Source organism: Pinus tabuliformis, chromosome 6, assembly GCF_031772625.1.
Source record: "Pinus tabuliformis cultivar Carrire ecotype Pingquan chromosome 6, CPIR1, whole genome shotgun sequence".
Classification (NCBI taxonomy): Eukaryota; Viridiplantae; Streptophyta; class Pinopsida; order Pinales; family Pinaceae; genus Pinus; species Pinus tabuliformis.
This window is the reverse complement of record NC_142292.1, coordinates 1,258,953,697-1,258,977,309: the sequence shown is the minus strand read 5'-3', so window position 1 is coordinate 1,258,977,309 and position 23,613 is coordinate 1,258,953,697.

Below are 23,613 nucleotides of genomic sequence, written 5' to 3'. Positions count from 1 at the left end.
CCAACAAAATATCATTCCTATGGGCCGCCTACATGGGGTAATGGTAGATATTAAAGGAGAAAGCACTCTATTTGATTTTGAAGTTATCGAGGTAGTCGACAATAACAACCCTTAACCTACCCTACTTGGCATCGATTGGGCCTTTGATATGGACGTGGTCATTAATCTCAAGAAGTGTAGAATGACATTCGAAAGAAAGAAGCTTAGGGCTATTGTTCCACTGTATCTCACTAAGGGTGCACGATATAATGAACCAGTCTGTGACTATGAAGAAGAAGACAACCTTGATCAGATCTATAATATCATTGTGCGCGATGAGGACTGGATCAATCCCACTGTAGATGGACGAATCACATGGGATCATGATAGTTCCTGCACTTCGAACTCTGATGAGGAGCTTGAGCATTGGCATAACCGACTACATAAAGTATCCTCGTTGCGTTGTAATAGGCTTACAAAGTCGCTTTGATGCATATCTACCGAGGTACAAAATTTACCTTATTATGATGGTTTAGAAGATGTTAATTTTTTTTTTGGATGAGTTTGAAGGGATGTACTGGAGGAACATAGGTTCCAAGCTCTAGATATTGTGTTGCAGGCTATGCTTGCCCGATGGTGGGGTACGCATAAGGATAGCTTCATCGATTGGAAACAATACCAAAGAATGATGAAGTTGAGGTTTGGGTACGCCAATACCCGCATGGTGGATAAATACACGGGGAAGGATGATCTACGTGAGCATTTGGCATGATGGACGAGAGAATGGGGACAAGAACCGCAACCAGAGTGGGTTCACATATTTTTTCATACTTTGGATACCATCCCAATGAACTGGTATTTGGAGATGGAGTTGCGACACAGAACCGTAGAATGGGATGTTTTGAAAGAAAGTTTTTTTCTAACCTTTAGCTTTGAATATGGGTTTGAGTGTATAGATGAAGCTCTACATATGATCAAAGCTGCTATATTCAAAAATCTTGAAGAACCGGTTGAGTGGGTACAACCAGATTGGAATATGCAGCTAGGCCATGCACTTGAATGTTATAATGTGATCGTGGAGGAGAGTGAAGAAGATCTCAGAAACATAAACATTCCTGAGTCTGAAGGACAACGTAAAGTCGAGGGACTTAAGGTATAAATCCCTGATATATCAGAGCCTTTAAATACCAATAAAGTGAATATTGGATCATAAGCCGCAGCCAAAGTTTGTGAAGATAGGAGAATATTGGGATGAAGATACTATTGAAAAAGTCACAGGGCTGTTGCACAAATATCAAGACTTGTTTCCCACCAAGTTCTCTGATCTCAAAAGGATAATAGGGGATCTGAGCATCATGAAGATCACTTTGAAGCCATATGTGAAGCTAGTCAAGCAGATCCCCTACCGATTAAATCCAAAGTATAAAGAAAATGTGCACAAGGAGTTAGATAAGATGCTGGAAGATGGGATCATTGAACATATGGAGGAGTCAGACTAGGTGAGTCCCATGGTGGTTCAAGAAAAGAAGCTGCGGGATGAAATTCGTATATGCATAGACTTGAGGAAGATGAATGATGCGTGCATCCATGATCCATTCCCTAGAACATTTACAGACGAGGTACTGGATAATGTTGGAGGGCAAGAAGCATACTCATTCACATACATGTTCCCAGGGTATCATCAAATCAAAATTGTGTTGGAGGATCGGAGTAAGACTACCTTCGTGATTGAGTGGGGTTGTTTTCAATACATAGTGATGCATTTTGGACTGAAGAATTCACTTGCAATATTTTCATGAGTGGTAAATGTGGCCTTCAAGTAACTTATTTACAAATTTTTGGAGGTCTACTTTGATGACTGGACAATGTTTGGATTAGTAAAGCACCATGTTTCTAGTTTGTGCCTCATGCTGGAAACCTGTCGAAGACATCAGATAGCCCTTAATCTGAAGAAGTGCATCTTCTGTGTACCTTATGGGATACTCTTGGGTCACGTGGTTTGTAAGAAGGGATTGATGGTCGAACTTACCAGGATAACAATCATTGTTAATTTTGAGGCCCTGAAGAACATTAAGAAGCTGTGCGCAATGTTGGGCAATACTGGGTATTACAGGAAATTCATCAAAGCATATGCACAAATAACTGCACCAATGGAGAAATTGTTGAAAAAGGATGTGACCTTTTGTTGGGACGAGGATTTTCAGAGAAGTTTGGATGTTTTAAAGGAGAAAATGGTCACCACACCCATTTTAATATTCCTGGATTGGAAGAAGGAGTTTCATGTTCATGTAGACGCGTCCTGTATTGTGCTAGGTACAGTACTGACCCAACCAGGCGAAGGAGATATTGACTACCCAATAGAATTTGTGAGTAGGACTTTGTCAAAGGCAGAAAAGAACTACTCAACCACAAAGTGAAAAGGAATAGCAATGGTCTACACGTTGTAAAGATTTCGACACTATTTGCTGGGAGAGCACTTTAAGATGTATAAAGACCATTCTGCACTGAAATACTTGGTCAACAAGCCTGTGTTGTGGCGGGGGGAAGATTTCCATATGGTTTTTCCTGTTCCAAGAATACGATTTTGAGGTAATTGTGAAGCTAAGATGCTTGCATGATGGTCCTGATCACCTCTCATGGATTGAGACTGGTGATGAGCCTACGAGTTTGGAGGAAGGGTGGCCTGATGCGCAGCTCTTTGTTGTTTGTGTTGCATACGATCACTTCACAGATATAATTCAAATTTTCTCTATAGGTATAGCCCTAGAAGGATATTCGATGCAACAAAAGAAAGAACTGGTAGTCTAGGCAGCTGATTTTTTTTGTGATTTCCAGACACATACAAAATGGGATCTGATGAAATATTGCATAGATATGTCCCAGAGTATAAGCGGCCAAGCATTCTTGCAGAAGCACATGGAGAAGTAGAAAGAGGACATTACACAGGGAGATAAACTACACAGAAAATCCTACATGTAGGGCTTTGTTGGCCTACTATGCATAAGGACTCTAAGACCTATTGCAGGGTGTGTGATGTTTGTCAAAGGACAAGGAGACCATCATGACGAGATGAATTTCCCTTGAATCCACAAGTGACATTGTAGGTGTTTGATAAGTGGGTAATAGAATTTGTGGGTCCAATACAATGATCAGGGAAAAAGACGGGGATTAGATACATTATTACAACAATGGAATACTTGACCAGGTGGGTGAAGGCACATCCTGTAAAATTTTATAACAAAACTACAACTATGAAGTTTATCTTTAAGTATATCTTGTCTTAGTTCGACTGCCCTAAAATTTTAATGAGTGATTGGGGTACACACTTCTTAAATGAAACAATTACTGTGCTACTTGAGGAATTCCATGTATATCATCAGAAGAGCACACCTTATCACCCTAAAGTGAATGGCACGATGGAAGCCTTTAATGAAATTATGGAGAGTGCCTTGACAAAGATTTGCAATGCGAAGCATAATGACTGGGATGTGTGAATACCAGCAGTCCTTTGGGCGTACAAGACTATTTGTAAGAATTTGATAGGCCAAACCCCATTCAGATTAGTATATGGGAAAGAGGCTATAATTCCCATGGAATACATTGTGCCAAGTTTGTGGATTGCAGTAGTTATAGACATGGCTAATCATGATACTATGGAGGAGCGACTCGTGGAGCTGGTAGAACTGGAAGAGGACCACTGCTTGGTAGGTTTTCATCAACAGGTGTAGAAGGATCGTGAAAAGGCATGGCATGATTTCCATATCAAACAACGTACCTTTAAAATTGATGATTTGATGTTTTTGTATGACAGTAAGTTTACAAAATTCCTCAACAAATTTCAAAAGCATTGGTTGGCACCTTATATTGTTAAGGAAATTACAGATGGTGGCGTAGTTCGCGAAGCTGATTGGCGAATTATTTCCAAGAAAGGTCACCTATGTTGATTGAAGTTGTATAGGGGTGATCACGCCCCTGCATAATGACTATATGATTGCAGGATAGTCTTAATACTCCAGGAAGCTGCAAGGAGGTACGGGACTATAAAATACACTACACAAAAGTTAGATAGGAAAAATGAAGGGGCTGTGTGACAAATCAAAGGATGGCAGTGAAGGAGCTATGGTTGTCCCCATGCAGCCTGGCGAAAAAGTGACCATTGGAAGCACTATAGATGATTGGATGGAGAATTTTCCCTTGAAAGGGGCGGGGGGAAATCATTCATGGAGCATATATTTGGAAATATGCTGCCAAATATGCATTAATGAATGGGAATTAGAGGGAACGATTGGATTTTAATTCAAATTGGTCTATAAATATGGCATGCCGCTCCACATTCGAACGCTTTTCTTCCTGAGAGTTTGCCTTAGGATTTTTCACCTTGATTTTTGCCAAGAATCGCACTGTATGTCTGATTTAGATTGGGAGGAACTCTTTTCATGACTGGGGTTAGAAGACATGCCTGAAATTTTCCATAATAGTTTTCTGGACAGAATGACTGCAACCGGCCCAGAGATGGAGCCAGCCCCATCAGAATTAGTGCCAGCCGCACCTATGTCTACCGGATTGCCTACTACCTCGCCTAGGTCACCTAGTCCTAAACAGTCGATGTCTACAAAGCAGAAGAAGCCTTAGCTAGTGCTGGTGTAGCAATTGCCAAGGAAAAACGCCACGAAATCCGCTAGAAGGGGAAGATCGATCGGTCACAAAAACTGACATAGCCAATGGATTTCGATGAAGAAGAACTGCACGGAGTCATAGAAGAAATTGATGCTGAGGAAGGTGAGCCGATGACTCGGCTGTTGAAATATATTCCATTGCGAAAGGCCACAACCAAAGTACCGAAAGATTCGGACAACACAAATTTCAGGGTGTCCACGCCACTATTGCCAGAGAAAGTGATGTTTGAGGGTGCATTGCTATCCTACATACCAAACCTAAAGATGGAGGATTGGGACTTAGGGAACCATGAGAAGTTCCCTCAGTTGGCGCCGAGCAAATACTTGTCCAAGGTATATTATTAAGAGTTAGAGGTCATGCAATTGGAGCTGATGAAATGGGTAGTTGGTGTTGGGGCCACAAGGCTCTTGAATATGCTATGGGCACCACACTTTAGTCACACCAACATAAACACCATATGTGTGCGCCAATTTCTCACACTAGTCCATGATGGGTGTCTCTGGCTGGGAGAACCCATCCCCATAACTGACATGTTGATCCACCAGATTACACTATTTCCATACCAAGGAGTGGACCCTATATAGGTGTTTGGAGGAAAAACGTAGGAAAACAAAATTGCAGGCCAAATGAAGAGAAAATTTGGCCTGATCAAGAAGTCGCAAAGATACTCCATCCGTTATGTCACGGATCTCGCAGTGTAGTTTTCCACGTAGATACTAGCAGGAAAAATAATGCGTAAGTGTTGCGCAGATGAAGTACCAGCACTGATGATCTCTTTGGATGCGTAGTACACCAAAGGAGTCAAGTGCAACTGAGCTCAATATTTATGCAAGGAGTTTCTGGAGAATTGCATGGAGGCCCAGGATGAGGGCAAGGCATTCCATTATGACTGGTTGCTACTATTGATAGCACTGGTGTCTTGGAGGATACTTGAGGACATTTAGTTTCCTCCATAGGACTCAGACCTCCCAGAGGCAGCGAATTTTTCTTCACTCTAGGCTACCAAGGACCCCGCACCAATCACAGAGAAAAATATCTTTTGGGTTCTTTTTGAGATGGAACTGAGGATGGTGATTAGCTAGAGGTCAAGGCTATCACCCACATTGCACGTGCAGTATGAAACCATAGCTGACTTTAAAGCATATTTCCACAATCTGCATATTCACATGAAGAAGGATTCCATGAGGGTATGGCACAAGTTGCCTTACTTGGTGGCCAAGGAGGATATAGCAGGGGTCATCAGCAAGTGGCCAAGTGACTGGATCACCCCTTCGGATGCTGACGTAGGTACCAGTACGGTCGCTGAAGGATCAACCACATAGATGAAGGTAGCGAAGAATAAAAAGGAAGTAGAAAGGGCTTCCATTTGTTAAAAATATGCACAGAAGAAGGAAGTTTCTACATGAGAGAAAGAAGAGGTAGCCAAAGAAAAAGCAACACAGGAGAAAACGACATCACAGGCCATAATTGACGTTGAGGAGTCGAAAAAGGAGAAAACATCGGAGGAGGAAGAAACAAAGGAGCATGATGAAGGGGCTGCGGAGTTAGAATCCCCCTTCATAGTCTGAAAAAGGAAGAAGAAGACCTCAACTGGGCCGCGCAAGAAACAAAAGTCCGACAGATTAGCAGGTGCGACCCCTTTGGTCCTCACTGAAGGGGACTTAGATGAAATAAGTGATGTGGTCCACAAGACGACCTTAGATCTTTGGGGCCACTTTGAGGAATACTACCAGCAGGTGCTGGGAACGGTTCAACAAGACCTGCGCGAGTTGCAAGACCAAACAGGTAGGATACAAGCGAGCATGGGACAGGCGAGTGGGAAGAAAGTGAGCCTGAGTCAAGTGAGTGGGTAAGTTTTGGACACATATATGACCTTGTATATCTTTGCCATTCAAATACTAGAAGGATATCTATGTGCTGAGATAGAAGAAGAAAGAGCTCAACTAAAGCTGACAAAGAAATTGAGCTTAAATCTCGTGGCACTTCCCATCCAGACTTTGCATGAACTACACTAAGGTGTGTCTGATGAATTGAGGGTTCGGGATCAACGCGCATTGCTGATCATTAGTGAAGTCAAGACAAACAATCAACTAATTTTTGAGGAGAAAGCAGAAGCGCTTGACGAAAAAGTGGAAATCACAATGCAGAGCCAACAGTTGGAAGCTGCCCTTGCATAGGCCTGCAGTGAGATTTTAGAGCTCAAGATCCCGACAGAAGTGGCCTCAACGGAAAAGAGCTACAAACTGGCTGTTGTAGTGAAGGATTCCAAGGATGAAATAGGTCGAGTCTGGTTCGAGATGGAGCTACAAATATTAGAGTTATATCTTAAATTGCAACCCACGCCTCCTTCAAAATTTAGAGAGAAGTGCGAAGCTGCTATCAAAGCAAGCACGAAAACCTTATAAGATGCAGTCAACGACTGCATTGAGTTTTTTGAGCAAGCCATGGAATTGTGGACCTCACTGTAGGAGGATCCCACCCTGTAAAATATTGTTGTAGACATTAGCAAGAAGTAGAGGCAATTCGATGAAATTAGGTCAACAACACAGACCTTAGCACCAGTGAAAAGGTTTTCCAGACTACAGGAAGGCAAGTTAATTCAGAGCAAGATCGATGAGCTATTCCATAAGGAAAAAATCATCTCTTTGAGGACACAACAATGGCTAGATGAGGCCAGCTAGTTGACTCTGCCTATGAAGAGTAAGCTCAAGGGCATGAAGCAGACTCAAAGGACCATGGGCCTTGCAGTTGAAGGCCCAACTACTGAAAATTTGGTTTAGGAGGTGCAACAAGATGCTACAAAGGGAACTGCAGACCTGCAGGTTTTGAAGTTGGAGTTCAGCAAGCTGCAAGTGAATATCGAGGCACCAACAGAGTGACTCGAGGACGAGTCACCAAATTGTGTTGGGGGCATGTTGGGACAGGGTTCCCTAAGGTAAAATTTTCATTAATTTTGTTATAATTGTAAAGTCTCTATGTTTTGAGGGGAAGAGCACGAAGGTCATAGGAGTAAAAAGGGGCTTTAATCCCTTAGTTTGTTAGAAGATAGGGATTTTTGTGACCCACACAAAAAGAGAAAGATATATAAAGGAGTCATGGTGAGTCTAGGAGGTCAATCATAGAATAGAATATCATTGTATGGGAAAGTAAGCTAAGGCACGAAAGTCTGTTTCCTGTACTTAGGCAAAGGGGAAGGCTCATGCTGCTGAGTGAGCGAAGACCTTGGTAAGTCTGCAGGCTGAGTGCGCGGGCCCCTACAGTTGAGTGTGCAGGGAAGAAGAGTCTGTAAAAACAAAGAATACATCTAATAAAGACTATTTTGATCCATAATTGTGTATCTGTGCATCTGTGTTCAGTTATGCAATTTCTGTATACTCATTCTGTTATTATGAAATTATATGAAGAAATGCTTAATTGATGAGCGAAATTAGTATATCTTCTTATTTACTTAATGTTATGAATGTTTAAAGCATTTCACGAAAACTTAGATTTGGTTTCCAAAAGTTACTATAATTATCTGTATTATAAGGGTTAGGGTTCACGAAGACTGAAATAAGCCTTAGAAACCGTAGGAACCCATCAGACTAACCTCTAGATGCAGAAACTTGGTTCTATCATCCCCTAATACTGCTTTAGGTGAGATTGCAGCCTGTGCTACATGGGTTGTTGCCAAAAGGGCCAACAGTTTAGGGTTTTGTTGGTTGCCGCTGCTAACTTTGAACCTAGGTTAGGACCCCTTAAGCCAATAGTTGGTTTCACTGACTGCTGTAATTGGGTGGACTATCCATCAAATGGATGTTAAGACCACATTTTTGAATGGGACCTTTGATGAGGAAGTGTACATCGAACAACTTGAAGGATTTGAAGTGAATAACAGGGACTCTCATGTTTGTAGACTCAATAAATCTCTATATGGCTTGGAGCAAGTGCCAAGGGCATGGTATGCAAGAATGGATGCATATCTTCTCAGAATTGGTTTCGTAAATAGTATTGCTAATCCAAATATATATATTAAGGTCATGAATAATGAGTCAGTCATTATTCTATTGTATGTGGATGATCTATTCATCACTGGTGTAGAATGAAGAATTCAAGAATGCAAGAAAATGTTGGTAGTTGAATTTGAGATGAAGGATCTAGGATTGATGCATTACTACCTAGGTCTAGAAGTGTGGCAGAGACCTGGGGAGATATTTTTGGGGCAAGGAAAGTATATCATAAATTTATTGCAAGAATTTGGGATGATGAACTCCAAGACGATGGTTACTTCTATGATCACCAACCTCAAGAAGTTGAGGAGCTCGAACTCAAGTCTCATGGATCCTACCTCATATTGTCAGTTGGTGGGTTCCCTGACGTGTCTGGTAAATACTATGCTAGATATATGATTTGCAGTGAACATTCTTAGTTAGTTTCAGTTGGGGTCTCATCATGATCACTAGATAGTTTCCAAACATATATTGAGGTATCTTTGTGGCACTATACATCGATGCCTAAAGTATGATAGCGAGGAAGTCAAGCTAACTGGCTTCACGGACTCTGATTGGGGTGGCAGTGAGACCAATGGAAGGAGCACTACCAGAGGATGTTTTAGTCTAGGAGCTTCTATTATCTCATGGATTAGTAGAAAGAAAGATCCCATTTCATTGAGTAGTGCTGAGACAGAATATGTGGTTGCATGTGAAGTAGGAAAATAGGTTGTTTGGTTAAGGAAGCTTCTAATAGACTTGATCGAAAAGTCTCTGGGTCCTACTCTGATTAACTGTGATAATCAAATTTGTATCAAGATATTTGGAGATCTTTTGTTTCATTCCAGGATGAAACATATCAGTAATAAGTTCCTCTTTATTAGGAACTTGGTGTAGGATGGGATTGTGAAATTAGAATATGTTTCGATAGACGAACAAGTAGAAGACATATTGACAAAGGCTCTTCCTAATAAGAAGTTTGAATATCTAAGGAACCTACTGGGTTTGGTAGATATTGGTGATTGTATTGATGATAAAGAAATGGAAGATTTTTTTGAGGCTTTATGAGTGAAGCATTGCCTGGGGAGACATCAGGTTGACACTATGTGTTGATTTCAAGAATCCCGGAAGTGAAATGGTGGTGTTTTTTATTGAGATTGGTCTTAGATACACACTTGTATGTTTGGGTTGGTGCTTAGCAAGTAATCCTGATGGTACCTAGAGGGGATGAAAGCTTTGGTCTGCCTTAGTCCCACTTGGATAGATTTCCCTGGTTAGGAATCTAGTCCATGGCATTGCAGTGCCTAAATTCTTGAGTGACTGGTTGCATAGATTGCCCTGGTCAGGAATCTAGTCCAAGGAATTATAGTGCCTAAAGTTTCTTCTTGTTTTCATATAGTTTTATATCTTCCATTGTGTTTGTACATTATGAATACCTCCCTCATTAAGAGGGAGTGTTCGAAAAAGTAACTATGTTTGGTCTTCAATAACGTACTTGAGTCATTGTACTTGTCAAAAGAATAAAGAAAATAGCTTTTATTATTGTAACAATGACTTGTTAAAGCATGGGTTTCATGCTTGGGTCATCATTATATTAGTCAAATTCCCCATTGTGGACTCCTAAGATTAATATTGAGTTTATAGAGTCATTGTACATTCAAAGATACCCTTGTTGGTATTTCAGATCATGTAAAAAGGTTTTGTATCAAGTCAAATATGAATTATGTGTCCTCCACATCATGTCAGACTAAGGAAGATCAAGTCGGCCTAAAGACCCTCATTCGACCCACAAGAAGCCTATATATTGAAGGAGGTCGAAGTCATTTGGAGCACTCACTCTCTCAAGTAATTCGATATCTCTAGAAGAGTTGGGAAGTGCGAATTATACTGTCGAAAGGAGAAAATGAGTGTGAGTTTTGGGGAGCCTCTAGAGAAGAATAAAATTGAGCTTTTGGTGTGTCTCTTTCTCTATTTTGCAGTCTATTTTAGGAGATCGAAGTATCCTATGGTTTTGCTGCTACCGAAAGCTACATGTTGCCGGAAATTACTGCCTAGTCAAAGTTGTTGGAAGGGGTCGAAGATCTTGGAGGCTGACATGGTGTGGAGGGAAAGTCTAGTCTTGGTCTAGGGTGAAGGGTATTAAAGAATACTATTGAAAGGAAGAATTATCTTGACTGGGTTTTCGTCTCGAGGGGGGTTTTTCCTTGACATGTACCTATATCTTGTGTCTCTTGTTTTTTGATCTTCATGTATGTATAATTGCTTGATGAAACACAAGATAATAAAGAAGTAAAAGAAGCCAACACACTCACAAGTAACTATCATGGTTAAAAGTGTTCCCTAAGGTTGACATCATCAACCCTAGGCAATTATAGGGTTTGCAAAACCCTAATTTTACATAAAAGCTTCAACTTAGGGTCATTTGAATGTTTTCCTTTCCATTGGTTGATTACATCTTACAAACAAACCTTTTCTCCTTCACTTGTATGCGTAGATCTGCCATTGTTTAGGTACATTTTGAAACCCTAGAATACAAACCTTATCTCATAGGCTTCTTCATAGGTACACTATTCCTTATTACAAATAATTGTGCCTTGTTCCTAGTGTGAAGTATCTTGATCTTTTTGAAAATGTAACTAAGTTCGATCTTCATAATTATCATTTTACTTTTATTAATATGTATTTCATGTAAAAGCAAAGTGATTTTTGTTATTATTATTATTATTATTACTATTTTCTAGTCAAAGCATGTTCTTCGTGATTCTATGGTTTATTGATTCCATAAGAAAATTTGTCACGAGTCAGTCCCATTTGGACTATTTGCAAGAAAAAGAAATTTTTTATTTTGAGTCAAAAGAGCCAATTTTTTCACCACAAGACTAAGTTGGCCCTCTAGATGGAAAAGCTGGCTAGCCCATAAGTTGTGTCTCTTCATATGGTCGAACACCTATATATTGGTAATTGTGTTCCACATTTTTATAACTAATTCAATTTCTATGCAAGCAAGAAGAATAAAATCAACAAAGTGAAAGGAGAAAGAGAGTGAAATCAATGGAGAGAGAAAGGTATGTTCTCTTCCCTAATTTTTCCACATGTGCGAGATTTTCTATGGTATTTTAGAGTTGGTACAGGGCCAAAATCGCAAGGCCCAAAATTTTAGGAAGAGGTCGAAATTTTTGGAAGTGACAAGAATTCAAAGATTTGACCAACATTGATTTTTGTTGACTATGATTTATTGAAGATGGCTTGAAGGAGGGCTGACTTATGTTTATGTAGTAGTCTTGGTCTTGGGTCTTGGATATCTCACTTTGATCTAATTCTAAAAGAAGAGATTTTTTTTTGCGATTTCCCCCTTGTGGGGGTTTTTCCCTGGCTTAGAGCCTAATTTATGTTGAAGAATGTAACTAGTGTTCGTCTTCATAATTGTATTTAATTTTATTATAAAATAAAATTGATTTTGAAGCATGGGTTTCATCATTTTTTATTTATTTTAGGTCATATCCTCCATTGAAGGCTTCCAGGTTTTGTCTTGAGTCAAAAGAGCCTTTGTCACATTTATTAGACCCTTCTTGGGCTTTTGTATCATACAAATAAATTTATTTTTGAGTAAAAACAATCATTTTACCCCTAGAGACATCGGCCCAATTAGAGGGAATTTGATCTTGTGGAAGAAATATAAATAGAGACAAATCAACTCATTTGGAGCACACACTCAACACGTTTGATCTATAAGATAGAGAGGATGAAAAATAAGAGTGAATTGCAGGAAAAAAACCAAATTCATGGAAGAAGAAAAATCAAAGTTTGGAGCATATCTCTCTCTCACGTGTGATTTTTCTAGGGTTTTTAGGAAAGTTGCAGGGGCCAAAATTTCTGCAGTAACTGCAGGTCCGAACTTCGTTTGTTGGGGGGGTCGAAATTCTGGTTGAAAGAAAATTTGAGGAGATGAAACTTGGAGGATTTATAAGAGTTTGTCTACTTTAAGGAAGGGTTTAATTGGTGACTGGAGGAGGTCTTTGTCTAGGTCAAAAGGGCCTTTGATTGTCTCATCTTGATTTGAATCTACTAGAGGAAGATTTTGACTAGGTTTTCCCCTTCATGGATGTTTTTTTCTGGCTGACTGACTACATCTCATGTTCCTTGTTTTTGTGATCTTCATGTCCCTTGGATGCCATCTATAATATGTGACCTTCATTGATGATCACTCTAGAAAGAAATGGCTCTATCTTCTCAAAACAAAGGATGAAGTATTTGAAAAGTTCAAAGAATTTAGATATGAAGTAGAAACCCTAACCAAAATAAAGATAAAGACTCTTAGATCTCACAATGGGGGAGAATATACTTCTAAGGAACTTATAACTTATTGTAAAGAAATAAGCATTAAGGGGAGCTCATATTTCCCTACAATCCCAAAAACAATGGAGTAGAAGAAAGGAAGAATATAACAATTGAAGAATGCATAAGAACTTTGACATTTTATCAAGACCTACCAAAATTCCTATGGGGAGAAGCAACCATGACAACAATATACATACAAAATAGAATTCATAATAGAATCCTTTATAACATGACATTGGAAGTAGCATTCTCAGGAAGGAAGCCATGTGTAGACCATCTTCAAATATTTGGATTCCTTGCATACATATATATTCCAAAAGACAAGAGAAGGAAGTTAGACTAGCCCCACGTGCGATGTTGGGGGGTTAGAGGGGGGGCAGCCAGTCCCCCCTTTGTTGCACCAGGTGCAGCGGGGGGGTCATAGAGGGGGCGACAACACCCCTCTACGGGGTCTGGGGAAATGCCCTTGATTTTTTATTCTGGACCCTATATTAGGTGGGTGGACCTACCTATGGTTTTGTGCATGTGTTTTGCACATGGTTTTGGGCATGATGGTTTTCCACCCATGGTATTATGTAGATCCGGTCAAGGGAACTATGGTTATGTTATAATCCAGGGTTAATGGATTGGTTTTATGTATGCTTCGACATGTGTGTATATATATATATATATATATATATATATATATATATATATATATATATATATATATATATATATATATATATATGTTGTAACATTAAAAGGAATATAATGAAAAATCAATCTGGTAGTCTTGGTTTTGGGATCTAGGGGAAAATATCTGTGTATATTTGTTTTATGTTTTATGCTCTCGCCATAGTTTATTTTCTATTTTTAGAATTCGTATGCAAGTAATTTCTATATAGGGTTAAAACCTACACTTTTTTGGTAATAGACTTTCATCAAAGCCTTATAGTATCTACATCAAAGAAGAAAGGAGAATTGAAGTTAGCAGGGATGTCATATTTGATGAAAATATTGCATACAAAAGATCCAAGGATATACTTATTGAATCTGATGAAGAAGATGCACCACTATTTGAAGAAGCAGAGCAACATGATAAGTCACCTACAAATCAAGAAGAAGAAGGACCAAGTGAACCTATTCAACCTATTATCATTCCCAAAGTAAAGAAGAGACCAGCCTAGTTGAGAGATACACTTGAAGAAGTCGAAGGACACAAAGCAGTGAAGGACACATTTAGAGAAAGAAAGAAGCCGGAAATATACTCAGGATATGCAACATGTGAAAATTCCTAAAACTAGAATCCTATTGCAGCAACTGGAAATTATTCTCCTAATTGTTAATTTTATTTAACAATTTATTTGTTGTTTGCTACAGAAAATACTGAATAAATCACGTTGAGATATACAGAAATAAAACCGTGGAAAAATAAATGATAGAAAAAATACTAGCACACACACATAAAAATAACACAATTATTTTTAGACAAAAGTCCCCGGAAAAAACTAACTTGGGAAAATCAGTGCAAAAACTGAGGATTTATTATTAAGTAGCAGTGAGAAATTATGAGTACAACCTGGATGTCGAATACTGTCAATCTTGTAGAGAAAATATTGGAAAAAATATCTAGAGGGAATTTACCCTCTCTCCAAGCAATCCCAACTCTTGACTGCTTACTGTAAATTAAGTTGTCCTCCTTGCTTTGCACAACTACTATGTCACCTCTGCCTAGTCTTCCACACACTTCACCTGGAACAATTGAAGATCAAGCTGTATTGCCTTCTGCTAACTGGTCAACATACCCTCTTACACTCTGGAAATACTTTCTAGCCTCTGGAACTGAAAACTAGCTTCACCCCAACAAAATTGAATTGCTCACTGAAGCTCATGCACAACTTCCTGGAGAAATCTTGGCCTTTTCTCTACAATGCACTCACCAGATTTGGAAATATTACTCCGAATTCACTGTCTCTACCCCTCTCTCACTGCTTTGATCTCTATCTCTCTCTTCGACAACTGACTGCTGCTACTTTGGAAATCAATCTGCCAAGAAATCAAACTATTGAAGTGTATTCTCCATCACCACATCAACCTCCTCTTATAACCCTCTATTGGAGCACCAACAACCAAGATTAAAACATAATTGATGGCTAGGATAATATCTGGATCGATTCGTGCGAGTTTATAGATGATTCACTTCTTGACTTAATTAATATTGATTAATTAACCATATTCCCTAAGTTTAGACTTAAGAAATATTTAAAAACTAGTTAATAATCTAATTAAGTCATTTCTAGGATGAATTTCCAAAAACGATTTTTAGGTTTTGGAGATCTCATGTATTTAATCCTTTCCACAAGATTTTGTGGCTATAACAAATCCAATGCTACAAAAACTAACACTCCCTCTTAGCTAGGAATGTGTTCTAGTGCTACTGCACACCCTATAGCAGCACCCTGTCTCTGCATCATCTCTTGTCACGCTGCTGATGTCTGGCCATAATGCCCACAAACCACTACGCTACTATGATATATGTTGCATCTGTGCTGCTACTGACCCTATTGAGTTGTTGTCAATACTACATCTGCACTACAACTCCCTCTCATTTGTTGCTGTTGTAACTACAACATCTGCAACTGAAAAACATCCAAAATACTTATTCAACTGTGATCAATATAATGAATTTGTCATCCGAGTCTATGACTGCTACTAGTATCTGCACTATCACTGAAGAATATGCACTACTGCTAACTTTGAACTGTGTCAACTACACTACTACCAACTCTACACTTCGCTCCCTAGCTTCTTACTTATACTAGTCTCTACAACTGTCACTCTGGCATCTAAATGCATCAACTTTCACTAATCCATCCTGCTACTGAATAATATGGGCCCCCATAGCCAGGTATTGATCCATGAGGTGGACTCCTCAAGGATCGTGCCCATATGTAGTGCTCTGGGGCTACAACACCAAGTCACCCCACCTCACTCGTGGAGGTACATCAACGAACATAGTGAAGTCTTCCTCCAACCTGGAGGAAAGCCTATCGATCTCAGTTGAAGCCACCTTTTGGTCCTTCTTCTCCTCCTTGTCCTTCTTCCTGAGAGGACACCAGGTGTTGTAGTGACCAAGCTCACCACATTTCAAGCACTTGACCTTTGATAGGTCCTTCTTCTTCTTCCTTAGCTCACCCTGTCCCTAACTAGGACCCTTAGATGTGAGGGTTAGGTTCTCCTCCTCCTTCACCTGGTTCGATCTATTGTTGCTGCCACTGATGGAGCTCTTTAGAAGAGCTCATCTCAATTACTCCTGCTTCAAATTGGCCCACATCCTGTCCCACCTTGGAAAGGTATCTCTCCCCAAGATACTTTGGACGAATATCTGCCACTCCTTTGAGACATTGTTGAGTTCCAATCACACTAGCTCCATCAGTTGAGGTGTTGCCCCAAAAACTGACAACTGGTCTCAAACCTCCTGAATTCTGGTGAGGAAGGGGTCTATGCCTTCCCCCTTCTACATCCTGATGCAACTCAACTTCTCCTCTAAGTACATCTTCCGTTGCTCGAAAGTGCCTTGGTATAGCATGGAGAGAGTCTCCCACTTCTCTTTGGAAGTATCTTTTCTAGTTATATGTGATACAATATGATCCCAGACTCTGTCTAGGATCAACCTCTTCACCCATGCCATCTCCTTTATGTACTCTTTCAACTGATCTGCATCCGTGGGAATTGCTACTACCACATCCATATATGCTTTCAAGCCATATTCATCTAGAAGGAAGGATATCTTTACCTTCCAGATGACACAGTTGGAAGCTCCGTCCAACCTGTAACGTCCTGAGGATGTGCGACGCATTTGGGCGACGGGTGAACCGAGTGCGTGCGCGGGTAGGCGACGAGTTGAGGCGCACGAAGGTTGTGCGATGGAGGTGACACGGAGGTGCGACGATACTTGCGACGAAGACATGCGATAATGGAAATGCGATGGAGTATTCATACACCTTTGAGCGTGGTGCGATGCACTTGGAGGCTGACGACAATGGAGGGCGGGTTGACTCAAGTGTTGGGCGCTTGAATGTTGGTTAAAAGGTGTGCACATAGCGTTGGGTGGTCGGCTGGGCAAGCACCACCCCCACTTACAATGGCTACATATATGTGAATGCGTTGGAGCATTTGAACATCAACGAACAGTTCGATCACATCTTCGCATAAGGAGCTAAGTGCGCAGATTCTAGTGCGCAAGGAACAAGAGGTGAAGGTGCATAGCTCGTGTGCTCTTCTTGGTTTAGCCGCACGGTTTTGGGAACGCACTTGGAGTTGGGTGAAGGTGTTGGGTAAGGTGTGCCCGTTGGTCGGTTGAGGCGTGCACGGTGACCGTGTAGCACTCGTTTGTGCTAAGTCTTGGCGTGGGTGTCTTGGTGGCTCGGGTGAGTGCCCGCCCATCCTGCAAGTGTGAACAAAGGTGAACGAAGGTAGGCAACTGAGTTTTCCTTGATTGTAAAATTAGCTAAGTATGAAACTTGGAATTCCAAGTATACTTGTATAAGCTTGTAATATTGAAGATTGATTAATACATTATTTGGGCAGACTCATTGTTCAGGGAGTCGCCCCTCCCTTTATACTGTGCAATTGTGTTCTCGTTTATAATTGCTATTGATAATGAATGTGTATGGGTGTTCATTGGTATAAAGGATAACATAATAATACTTGGTTGCGAAACAAAAACTAAGTAGGAGTAAGTGGTTAGGCGTAGTCCATGAACATAATTATTGGTGAAAATAAAGTGTTCGATGGTGCCACACCTCGCTAAGAGCGGTTGAAAGACTACCGCCGGCTTGGGGGCGTGACAGTTGGTATCAGAGCTGGTGAAGTGCAGAGGGGATTTTCTGATGAATCTGATCCCACTGTCACTTCGTGACAGTTGGTATCAGAGCAGCTGATTCGGGCATTGAAGATTGAAGCTGCTACACACCTCCATTGAAGTGAAGGTGGTATCAGAGCTAGTTTGAAGACTTGGAGAAGTCTTGCAGGAAGCCGGTGAAGCAAGTGTTTCCACACACTTGGGAATTGAAGACAGTGGAACAGGTACTTGCAGGTGAAGGAAGTTGTTTCACACAAGTGGAATAAGGGTTGGTTCAGGTTGCAAGGATCTTGGTGAAGCTGTTGGATGGTCGAAACTAGATTGCAAAGAAGAAGGAAGTTGTTAGCAATGGCAGCTGAATCTCAAGCTGGGTCTAGTCATGGTGTGCAGGATGCTACTATCACACTTATGGAAAAGGTGTTGTTGAGGATGGAGGTTATGGAGACTTCCTGGGATAAGAAGATGGACTTGTTCACTAAGGAGCAAGAGGCCAATTCGAAGATGAAGGAAGATTTTGATGAACTCCGGACACAACACGAGTACACTGATCGTATGTGTACACAACTTGAAGTAAGGGTCAAAGAGGTTGAAGAAGCAAGAGACCAGGTTCTTGCAGAGATCGTGGACTTGAAGAAATCTCTTGATGAAGCCAGAGATGAGATTGCGATGTTGAAGAAGGCCGTGAGGCATAACTCAGGTGGAGGAGTGCCTCATGTGAAAGTCAAGGAACCGGAATCTTACGATGGTACAAGGAGTGCAAAGACTCTTGGCAACCTGCTATGGGACATGGAACAATACTTGGAATGCTTGGGTCTATCCGATGATGAGACGAAGGTCAAGGTAGCTGCTCAGTTCTTAACAAAGGATGCTAAGATGTGGTGGCGAAGACGGATGGATCAGATTGCCAATGGCAGTGCTGGTGACATTACTTCGTGGGATGACATGAAGAAAGCTTTGCAGACCCATTTCATTCCTCAAGATGAAACGTGGGAAGCAAGGATGAAGATTAAGTTCATAAAGCAGACCAAGAACCTACAGACATATCAGCGGGAGTTTTCAAGTGTGATTCTGGAACTTCCTGACATGGCGGAGAGGGACAAGGTGTTCAATTTCATTATTGGATTGAAACCTTGGGCATGCAATGAAGTGAAGAGGCAGAGGATTAGAACACTTGAGGAAGCTTTTGCTACTATTGACAGGTTGGTGGAGCATTATGATGAGACTTCTGATGATAGGAAGAAGAAGTCTGATAAACCGAAAGAGAAGAAGAAGGATGATGCTTTGAAATCGGATGATAACTCGAAGACGAAGAAAGCCTTGAAGTGTTGGATATGTGCTGGACCACATACGGTGAAGAATTGTCCTTCTAGACCGAAAGTGGCTGTGATTGCACAATCCGGTGCGAAGAATGAAGGAGCTTTTGTGGGGATGATGCAGATAATTGGTGCTTCTACTACTACAGAGGTGGTCTCTCAGAGGGATCCTGAGAGGAATAGGTTGGCGTATGTTCGGATGAAGGTTGGAGGTGTTGATATACTCACTATGGTGGATAGTGGGGCTTCTCACAACTTCATGGGTGAAGATACTGCGAGAAGAATTGGGCTGAAATTTGTACAGGCAAAGGCAAAGATGAAGACAGTCAATTCTCCTCCTATTGAAGTTCTTGGTATAGCTGAAAGGGTGGACACAACACTTGGTGAATGGATAGGGAAGGTCGACTTCACTATAGTGCGAATTGATGACCATGAGGCTGTGCTGGGGATGGAATTCATGAAACAATTTGATGCCATGATTGTTCCACATTTGAGGAAGCTGTACATTTATGATGGAAGGGAAGAGGTACCCATTGGTGTGCCAACCATTGGAGTGACAAGACCTGATTGTAAGTTGGTAGTGATGCAAATGGAGGACGAAAAGCGAATGGGAGACATGAGTAAGCGGTTGTCTACTGTTGAGGCAAAGCTTATCGAGCAATCATTGGTCATCAGGACACTTTCAGGTAGCATCTTGGATTTGTCAAGAAGGCTAGAGGTAGTTGAGGATGATGATGATGATGATGAGGTATATGTGAGGTATGGAATGTCCAAGAGGAGGATCGGGTCACTTATCTACAGAGGATGGAGATTGAGAATCCTGACAAATGGATCGAGTTGATTAGTGAGGGAGAGCCTTCAGGCTCTACTCCCTCCACATCTTCTTAGATGGACAAGAAGATGGGGCTCATTGTTAGCTGCTCATGGCAGTGAGTCCTTAAAATAGGATGAGCAGGTATGACTGATGGTGCAGGGATGGCTTGGCATCAAGCATCATGACATGTTGCAGATGGGATGGAGTTTCCATGGACCTGAGCATGGTTTACACTTGTATGGAGATAGATTCTTGATGAGTCGAGGATGTGACAGGATGTTTTGAGAAACGACTAATGGTGATATGAGAATGTGCATTCTTGTGGTTTGGGCGTATGGTTGGATTAGCTACCCAACTAGTTCGAATCATGAGGGGATCTAGTGTACAGATTGATGTTACTGTTGGGATGAGATGTTGGCACATGATAGAGATGTGTTAGCACTTGTTGGAGTATCATGGCAGAGGTTCACATGATGACACATGATGAGGTTGACACGAGATGTTGCAGTGGGTATGTAGCTTGAGATGGAGGGACTAGCCTTCCATGATGGAGAGCAGCATGTGGAGATTGTGACAAGGGTGGTCGATGATCATGGATTGAGAGGATATCTGATTTATGATATACCGATGGGGTGTATACCTTGGTATGGTTATCTTGGTGATGGATGGTTGCCGAGGTGAGACATGGTGGAGATGGAGTTCTACATATGTTGCAGGGATGTTTGCAGTATGTGGAGGAGTTGACATCATGGATATTGATGATATTGGTGGATGGCTACTAGGATGATATGTTGTCGAGGACGACAATGATTTTAGGTGGAGGAGGATGTAACGTCATGAGGATGTGCGACGCATTTGGACGACAGGAGAACCAGGCGCGCACGCGGGTAGGCGACGAGTTGAGGCGCACGACGGTTGTGCGACGGAGGCGACACGGAGGTGCGACGATACTTGCGACGAAGACATGCGATAATGGAAATGCGATGGAGTATTCATACACCTTTGAGCATGAAGCAATGCACTTTGAGGCTGATGACGATGGAGGGCGGGCCGACTCAAGTGTTGGGCGCTTGAACGTTGGTTAAAGGGTGTGCACATAGCGTTGGGTGGTCGGCTGGGCAAGCACCACCCCCATTTACGATGGCTACATATATGTGAATGCGTTGGAGCATTTGAACATCAATGAACAGTTTGATCACATCTTCGCATAAGGAGCTAAGTGCACAGATTCTAGCGCACAAGGAACAAGAGGTGAAGGCGCATAGCTCGTGCAGTCTTCTTGGTTTAGCTGCATGGTTTTGGGAACGCACTTGGAGTTGGGTGAAGGTGTTGGGTAAGGTGTGCCCGTTGGTCGGTTGAGGCGTGCACGGTGACCGTGTAGCACCCGTTTGTGCTAAGTCTTGGCATGGGTGTCTTGGTGGCTCGGGTGAGCCACCGCCCATCGTGCAAGTGTGCACAAAGGTGAACGAAGGTAGGAAACCGAGTTTGCCTTGATTGTAAAATTGGCTAAGTATGAAACTTGGAATTCCAAGTATACTTGTATAAGCTTGTAATATTGAAGATTGATTAATACATTATTCGGGCAGACTCATTGTTCAGGGAGTTGCCCCTCCCTTTATATTGTGCAATTGTGTTCTCGTTTATAATTGCTGTTGATAATGAATGTGTATGGGTGTTCATTGGTATAAAGGATAACATAATAATACTTGGTTTCGAAACACAAACTAAGTAGGAGTAAGTGGTTAGGCGTAGTCCACGAACATAAGTATTGGTGAAAAGAAAGTGTTCGGTGGTGCCGCACCTCGCTAAGAGCAGTTGAAAGACTACCGTCGGCTTGGGGGCGTGACACAACCTATCCTGATCATGAAACCCAACAACGACCATCTCAAAGATATGTCCAAAACTTCCTCTTTCCTTATGCTCAGCTACTACTTTGCTATTCCCACTCCATTCTGGAGTGAGAAGATATTCTCACAATGACTATTGATTTGTAAGAACAAATCAGACTTCTTGAGACTAGAAGTTCCCTGAGGAAAATTTTCCTTGTGTGAGTGCTTTTCTCTTCCACCCAACACAGATTCTGCTCTAGAAACTGCTACAAAACCCTCTATGCCCAACCAAGGAATCTTCTTAGTGAAAATATGAGCTTTTGATGCTCCCTTTTCCTAATTGAATCACTATTCTAGGAAAATTTATTTTTTTGCAACTTTGTAACTGAAAATCCAACCCTTTCCCATCAATTCGTACTACCTGGATAGGTACTACGCAACATTAGAAAATTTCGGCCTGCTGCTCCCACTGAACATCGAAATTTTCCTCCTCCTAATTTTGAGCTTCCCGACTGATCAATCATGCTACGATACCATGTGAAAATTCCTAAAACCGGAATCGTATTGCAACAATTGGAAATTATTCTCCTAATTGTTAAGACTATTTAACAATTTATTTGTTGTTTGCTACATAAAATATTGAATAAATCACACTACAATCTACACAAATAAAATTGTAGAAGAATAAGAACAGGAAAAATTGCTAGCGCACATAAAAATAATGTAATTATTTTTGGACAAAAGTCCTCAGAAAAACCCAAATTTGGAAAACCTGTGCAATAATTGAGGGTTTTATTATTAAGTATCAGGGATAAATTATGAGTACAACTTGGATGTCGAATACTGGAAATCCTGCAGAGAAAATACTGGAAAAAATATCTAGAGGGGATTTACCATCTCTCCAAGAAATCCCGAGTCTTGATTGCTTACTTAGAATCAAGTTGTCCTCCTTGCTCTACACATATTCTGTGTCACTAATGCGTAGTCTGCTACACACTTAGCCTAGAAAAACTGAAGATCAAGCTATCTTGCATTCTACTAACTCGGAAACTGACCCTCCGACACTCTGGAAATACTTTCCAGTCTCTGGAACTGAAAACCAGCTTCACCCCAAAAAAATCAAATTTCTCATTGAAGCCTTTGTGCTGCCTTTGCGTAACTTCTTGGAGAAATCTCAACCTTTCTTTGCAATGCACTCACCTGATCTGAAAATATTCTTTTGACTTCATTGTCTCTTCCCCTCTCTCACTGCTTTGATCTCTAGCTCTCTCTCCAGAAACTAACTATTGCTACTCTAAAAATCGATCTGCCGAGAAATTGAACTGTTGAAGTGTATTCTCCATCATCAAATCAACTTCCTCTTATATTCCTATGTTGGAGCACCAAAAACCAAGATTAAAACATAATGAATGACTAGGATCATCTCTAGATTGATCCATGTGAGTTTCTAGATGATTCATGCTTTGACTTAATTGATACTGATTAATTAACAATATTCCCTAAGTTTAGACTTAGGAAATATTTAAAAGTTGGTTAATAATCTAATTAAGTCATTTCTAGGTGGAATTTCCATAAACGATTTCTAGGTTTTGGAGATCGCATGTATTCTAGCCTCTCCACAATATTTCCTGGCTAGAACACATGTGATGCTAGAAAAAATAACAAAAAATACATGCAAAGTTGATTGACGCAAAACCAACTACTTTTGAAGAATCCGCTCATCAAGAAGAATGGAAGAAAGCAATGCAAGAAGAATATCAATCTATCATGAGGAATGGGGTTTAGGAAATCGTTCCTAGACCTACTGAAAAATATGTTGTCACTTCCAAATGGATTTATAAGATCAAAT